At 41.2% G+C, this 6,330-nt stretch overlaps 1 long non-coding RNA gene across 1 annotated transcript; it reads right to left on the reverse strand.

The window, feature by feature from the left end:
• Positions 1-1,276: 1,276 nt before the first annotated feature.
• On the reverse strand, positions 1,277-5,863 carry LOC123180844 (uncharacterized). Its single transcript, XR_006491309.1, has 2 exons — positions 5,341-5,863; positions 1,277-5,252 (listed from the first exon to the last, which is right to left on the reverse strand). It is a non-coding gene; the product is annotated as an uncharacterized lncRNA (long non-coding RNA).
• Between the last annotated feature and the right edge of the window lie 467 nt (positions 5,864-6,330).

Below are 6,330 nucleotides of genomic sequence, written 5' to 3' on the forward strand. Positions count from 1 at the left end.
CTCACTGTTCATCAAGAGACAGCAGGTTCGATTGGCTTCAGTTAGCAGCAGCAGCGAAGGAATCGCTCGATCGGGTTCAGTTAACAGCCATCGATCGATCGCTCGGATTCAGTAACGCGTAGCCTGCAGTGCAATCGCTCGGGTTCAATAGGCGGCCGCCTCGCTCGGGTTCAGTTAGAGCCCAACGCCTCGCACCCACGCGCGTACATGTACGAGAGAAATGCGCATCGCTCGACCCCCGACCACCCACCGTAACCGGGAACTCCCCGATATTTTCCTCGCCCTCGCTTCTACCACGGTTTTTTTCGTCATGGACGGCCCAAACAATGTCATGCAGCTGCGTCTCCGGCCCGCCCAGGACGAAAAGCCCATTTTCTGTCATGATTTTTTGTCATAGAAGTAGGAGCCCACCACATCTATGATGATACCGGGTTTTGTCACAATTATCTCATAGAAGTGTCATAAGCATGACAGAAAAAATTTCGTTCGGCCCAAAATGTCACAGATGTGTCTTTTTTTATAGTGATAGGTTCGTTGAAATTCCCTAAATGAGTTACTTTCTTAATTCTGACTCTGAGTAGCCGACTCATACTTATATTTGCGCCTTTAGTTGATTTGCTTCGGTGTGTTTGGTCTTTCTATTCCGGATCCCAGTCTGGAAAACTAGATGGTGTATGGATTCATACATGAACATGACGAACGATAGAAACTCGATTTGGATTATTCTTGGTCCATAACTTTCAATTATTCCACTGCCACACAACTGGTGTTCCACTTATCCTTCCTTCCAATTTTTATTTGCAAATTTGTGATGTTTATGGTACCGTTTCAGTGGTTGATTGTAGTGAGGATATTCTGACTATGATGAATTAGCAAAAAATGTTTCAGTGGTTGATTGAAGTAGTGAGGATATTCTGACTATGATGAATTAGCAAAAAATGTTTTTATGCTGAACCAATCAATTTTTTTATTAAAATCCTTGCAGTGTTTGTGCTGGCAGGGAGAGAAGGAGAAGTAAGGCGTTGTGGGCAGAGACCGGCTGTGGGTACAAGTAAGAAGGCTGGATATGAGATGGGGGAAAGGATGCATGCAGGAGAAGAGAACAAACTGCAACGGAAGGCAGTTTGATGTAGAAGTGGACGCCTGTTCCATGATATTCAGGTTGGTGTAAGACTGCTCGCCTTAGATGCAATTGACTGGACATTCAGAGCTAGCTCTAGACAGGATAATTTAGATTGATGAACTATTTTGTGGTAGCAATCTGCGTGTTCAGTGATGCCGCACACGTCCTCTCATCCCGTCGCCAATGGCCTGGATGTGGCAGCTGCCGTCAACATCCCAACCATCACCAGCACGACGTGTTGAATGACATTGGCATCGTGTCACCGGGGGTCACCAATGGCCTGGATGTGGCAGCTGCCGTCAACATCCCAACCATCACCAGCACGACGTGTTGAATGACATTGGCATCGTGTCACCGGGGCAGCAGGTCAACACCGGCATTATTCTGGTAATGCAAGTCCTGGTCCATCTCCTCTGTTTGCAGTCATTGTTCCAATATTACTGGAGATAAAATCCATTCTAGCTATCCTTGCTGAAGATTGTTTGGTGGTGTTTGATCTAGACCAAAAATTTATTTGATGTTGTTTTCTGTAATTATGATCAGCTCAGCCGTAAGATATAGAGAGATCAATCACATCCGATCTTAGATTTAATGTAAATTAGATGCTTTATTGAACCGCGGGTTGCCTGTTTCATGAACAGTACTGCCATTTAAACAATCTAGGACCTAGACTTGATGACGACATTATTATTTATACCGCTGTACTGGGCCATTTGTTAGCAGCATACAATTATATGCCAATCTTTATAAAGTTGAAAGACTAAATTCCAGTGACAAAAAGCCTTGTCATACTGGCAGTTATTTTCCAATGAATGTCTGACTATCATCCACTTGTCTTGATGTCTGTCTAATAAAGTTGGCATGGACCTTTTGTTCAAAATAAAGCATGCTTGGTTTTTGGAGTTGCATCCATCAGCTAACCTTAGAGGAATTCATATATCCACCACGCCGGTCCTTGTTTTGCACAATCTTATACATTAGGACTTTATACTCCTTCACAAAAAACACCCTGGCAAAATATTCGTACGCTACTTTGCCTCATTTCATAAGTGTAGTTTGGTCACGTATGTTGGAAATATATGCTTGTTCTGTGGTGATGAATTAGAATGGCAAATCTGAAAGGAAGTGATTATTTGTTCATGTGTTGATATAGTGATTCTGTTTGAACTTGAAGGATAAATATGATCGAGCCTTTTTTATTAAAGCTTGTTTTCCCTTGGAATAATTGTCGTAAATACTATATTTGTGGGTGTGCAGTTTGTGATTCTCTATTCATGATATTTAGATAGATCAGATTCGTTGCTTTATAGCATACACGAACTTGAATGATTTTGTCATTGATGAATATGCATAAATGTACTTTAATTTGTTGAGATTTCAGATGAGGTTGTAGGAATCAAAATGGAACTCTCATATGGCTGACATTGGTTTTATATTATATTTTTAGATGAAATTTCTATATTTACTTATCTAAAGATATATTTGGTTTCATTTTTGTCTCTTGAGACAAGGAGCGAGCAAACTGTTGATTTTATGAAGAACAATTGTCACTGAATTGCTTTCAAGACAGATGTTCCATAGACAAACAAGCATGCAATCAACACTGAATGATTTTAATTGGTTTCCAATGTACGTAGTATGTCTATCTGGTTATTTTGCTTTTTGGTTTGTGCACTCATGGAACGAGAAAGAATTGAACCAACCAATTTGCAGGGTGAATATTTAATATTTCATTTTTTTTATTCTACCTCATGAAAACTCTCAAGATAATGACATGTGGTTCTCATAAAGTATAGTTGTGACATAAGAATTTTGGTGCATCTAATCAACTACACTAAGAATGAAGCTGCATACAACATGCACCCCTTATGTTGTACAAGAACTGGTTAGTGTATTAAGACATACTAAGGTAATCAGGTGTCTTCACTCCATGATATGATGCTAAATTGTAGTGTTGCGTGAAAATCATTCAAATTATAGGTTGATTGTCATATTTTTAGTGTAATCATAATATCTTTAGAATTTGCATATCTGGTTGTAACATCAGTCGAGGCGTGCATTGCTTGTGCATGCTTACTATATTCCTTGTGTATGAAGCTGCAATTGAAATATATATGCTATAGAATGTATGTGAGCTTACATTATTTGTTTTATAATTGCAGATTATGATTAGAAATAACATGTAGCCTGGAAGGAAGGAACGATATGAGCTAAAAGATGCAGAAAAAGAGGATTAGGCCCGCAGATTGTTGTCAAGGAGAACATTGAGCTATGAGGGTGTTTTTTGGGCAACACCGGCGAAGGTCTCAGCAGCTAAATGATGGTGAACTGTAGATGTCGTAATATTGTGAGAAATATATTATGATTAATTTTAACTTACCTATCTGATTTTTTTCATTGCGATGATCTGATAGGCCCCATATAGGTGTCTGGATTGGAATAGGTATTTTTCTAGGTTAGGAAGAAATGTTTCGGGTGTTCATTAAGATTCTTGATTGGTGAATTCCGGTGGCGGATTTAATTTCAATATGCTTTAGGAAAGTTTGTCAAGTACATATTACATCAAGATTTAAATTCATAGAGTATGTGAAATGTACGGTAAACCATTGCTCATGTAAGATATCGCTATATGTAAACTAAAAATGTACTCCCTCCGTCCCATAATGTAAGATGTTTTTTGACACTACACTGGTGCCAAAAAACGTCTTACATTATGGGACGGAGGAAGTAAGTTTCATATTTAAATATTATTTTCTAATGAATTTCTACCAAAACGTGCATTGCACGTGCAAGCTCACTAGTTTAAATTAAAATTGCCATGATATATACAATAAATTTGCCATGTCAAAAAATTAAGTAAAATTTGACATGTCATTAAAAGAAAAGTTGCCATGGCAACTTTTTGAACATGGCAAGTTTGTCATGTTTTCAGATAAAGAAGTGCCATGGCAAATCACATGAATGTTGTCATATAGAGCAATGTTTACCATGTTTCTGAACATGGCAAAGTTGCCATGGTGCCATGTTTTCAAAAGAAAAGAAGCGTCATGTTTTGAAGATGGCATATTTGTCAAGTTAGAAGATCAAAGTTGCCATGTTCTCAAACAAAAAATGTAATTGCCATGGAAACACTCTTCAGATAGATAGGGCAAAAAAGACACAACACAAATGTTGTCGTCATGGAAACCTAAGCTTCAACTTGCCATGGCACACACCTACAAAGCTTCTATTAAAAAAACATGTACTAAATTAGCAAAACAAACATGGCAGCATAAGCTTCTAGTTTCCATGGCAGATTTGTATTAAATTTTGACATGGTATTCCAATTAAAAATGCCATGGTTTTGAATGAGAAAATTACCGAGTATGTAAATTAACACAATAATTATGAACAAATTTCCATGGCAAATGGATATGTAAATTTGCCATGGTGTTTTAATTGAAAATGCCATCCTTTGTATGAAATTTGCCATGGTGTATGGAAATTCGTATCAAATTCATTTCAATAATTTCCATGGCAACTATTTACTAAAACCAGAAAATGGTAGGTAATGAAAATTGTAAATTTGCCATGTCAATTGATGAAAGTTTGCCATGGCAAATGGTCTTACTAAAACGAAAGGGTAGGAATTAGAGATTCAAAAGTTGCCATGTTTTATGAAACATAGATATGCTTGTTCAATTATTTGCCAACCCTTCTTAATCTACAATTGCCTACAGTGTGGAACTTATGACTATGATAGGGGCTAGTGATATGGAAATTTTTAGTGAAAATGATCTCTGTGTCATGGCAAAAAGCATAAAAAAAACATGGCAAATTTGTGTATAAAAAACAGAAAATGTCATGATGCATAGACAAAATACTTGTTGTGATGTTGAGTAAACACAACATGGGGCATACTGGAGTAGCTTCAGTCAGAGCCTGATCTGATTAGGTAACAGGCACAACCATTTGTTTTGAACCATAGCGATTGGTACCTTTCCCTAATATCGGAGCTGAGCGCGAGCCCCACGAACTCAAACTCCTTGCCGCTGAAGATTCAGTACCGGAGGCAAACCGTCAATGTAGCACTTAGAGGAGAAGCCTCGGATATGGCCGGTGAAGCGCGTTTCTCTCCACGGGTCCATATCTGCCAGATTCCAGCAAGCGAATCATATAAGCTGCACTAGGGAATGTTGGAAGCTCAAAAAAATGCAATGGGGAAATGGGGGTTGTACCTCGAGCAGCAGTACACCATCTTCGCGCCCGTGGTGGTTGGGCGGCGCCGGCGAGCCAAGGACCCCCCACTCTTCGCTCCGACGACGCAAGCGCTGGCGGCAGCAGAGCTGAGGAGGAGGGCGACCGGCGGGTGGCTGGAGACATGGAGGTGCAGGGGCCAGTGGTGGCTCCATGCTCGTCGGAACCGGCCCGAGATGCAGAACAACCAGATGCGGACGAGCTGCCGTGGAGCTTCCCGACGACGCGTGCTCACGGGCGGCCTCTGTCGGCCGCCGCCATCCTGCTGGGCCGCAGTCAGGTGCCTGCCGGCTGCCGCCCTCCCCGATGCCTAGACACCGCACTCGCGCCATCCCCCACATCGCCGGCCGGCAGTCGTCGCCATCCTGTTGGGTCGCAGCCTGGTGCTCGCTGGCAACCGCCCTCCCCGCAGCCTAGCTACGGCAGTCGCGCCACCCCCGCATCGCCGGATGCCAGCCGCTAAATCATAGTGGGGAGTGGTGGGGTGGGGGTGGGGGGAATGGGAGTGGATAAGAAAATCGTTCGGGAGCCTCCGTCTTAAACCCGAACGTGTCCTGGTGATGACGTGGTGATGTGGGCTCGTTAAGATTCGTGCGACGGCGACAAAGACGTTCGGGACGAGGAGCTAGAATTCTGACATTCAGGAGTTATTGATTTCATATTTCTTTTGTAAGAAACGTGTGCACTTTTGTTAAGTACGTTTCTTATTCCTATTTTTGTAACAAACGTGTGCACTTTTGTGGTTTTGATACAGGGAGACTGAGAATAGATATAGATGTGCAATATTTATTTTGGTTTATCTTTAAGAAATGTAAGTTTGAGAATGCACTGCCTTTACTAATAGGAATCTTTTATGAAATTGTTTGATGGTCTGTGTTTGATACTGATGAGGACATCAATATCATTGTTACACCCACAGCCCCTACTACTACATATACTGGACCAATTACTAGATCTCGCGCACGCCAATT

This window comes from Triticum aestivum, chromosome 1D (genome assembly GCF_018294505.1).
Source record: "Triticum aestivum cultivar Chinese Spring chromosome 1D, IWGSC CS RefSeq v2.1, whole genome shotgun sequence".
NCBI lineage: Eukaryota > Viridiplantae > Streptophyta > Magnoliopsida > Poales > Poaceae > Triticum > Triticum aestivum.